Raw genomic sequence first — 947 nt, forward strand, 5'->3', positions numbered from 1 at the left:
AGGACAGAGGATACCCATATCCATGAAGCTAAACATGAGTACCCATGAAATGGAATGGCTTGCTTTGGTGCCCTTTATATGACAATACCCACCATGTTCTGTACATAGTGTATGACAGGTTCAGGAGCAGGAGGGCCCGAGTGTCAGGGCTCAGAAGGATCTGCAGCCAGGAGCCTTGTCAAATCACTATGAACATTAACAATTCTCTCTCCACCCAGGCCTGTATTGCTTTTGTTTGGCATTTGTAAGAGCTGATTTATAGGTACACAATCACTCAGGAAGTTTCACTGTTTGCCATGTAGAAACAAAGCCTTTGTTTTGTAACCTGGCATGCAGTTTCACCCTCTAGCCTAGTATCAACATTTCCAATATTTTCAGATCTGGCCTCTAGCTCTAGGGTTTATATTTAACCGTTGTATTATTTCTATAAATGAGCAGAAGTGAAATTTGTGAAGAAAGTCTGAGTACCTGCAGGAAGCAAAGACAGACAAGCTAAAAGAAACAGTCTAAAAGAAGAAGCCGTCTCCTGCAACTAACTACTTCCTGTGACCCAGAGCTGAGCTGTGCTGGGAGCAGAGTTTGTTGGGAGGGGGCAGGGTGCAGATGATGGTAAGAAGTCAAAGCCTTGAAACTGCAAGCTGCTTTGTACAGACAATTTCTTGAGCTCTATGGAGCCCTTGAACTCATTCAACATGGAGCTACTTTTAGGATCAAGGCCTTGCCTATCAGCTAAAGAGTCAAGGATCCTTGTTCAGTAAAGCATATACAGAGGTTGTTGCCTCTTATTAACACTTTTTTTCGAGTAGGTGGTGCAGGACACCTCTGCTAACAGAACTGGGACTAACAACCTGGATCAAAAACAACAAGAAGTCCTTTTTTAAATGCATAGGGAGTAAAAAGAAGGCACCAGGTAACGTGGGGCCCCTACAGGACACACTTGGCAATCT

General features: G+C 43.7%; 1 protein-coding gene across 1 annotated transcript in view; it reads right to left on the minus strand.

The window, feature by feature from the left end:
- GLOD5 (glyoxalase domain containing 5) overlaps positions 1–554 on the minus strand; it is a 10,781-nt gene extending 10,227 nt beyond the window's left edge. The window contains exon 1 of the mRNA XM_019521038.1: positions 469–554. The gene's annotated coding sequence lies outside the window, so the exon portion shown is untranslated. The remainder of the gene's footprint in view (positions 1–468) is intronic.
- Between the last annotated feature and the right edge of the window lie 393 nt (positions 555–947).

The sequence above is a fragment of the Gavialis gangeticus genome, unplaced genomic scaffold (genome assembly GCF_001723915.1).
Source record: "Gavialis gangeticus isolate Ggan-Ray unplaced genomic scaffold, GavGan_comp1, whole genome shotgun sequence".
In the NCBI taxonomy this organism is placed as follows: domain Eukaryota; kingdom Metazoa; phylum Chordata; order Crocodylia; family Gavialidae; genus Gavialis; species Gavialis gangeticus.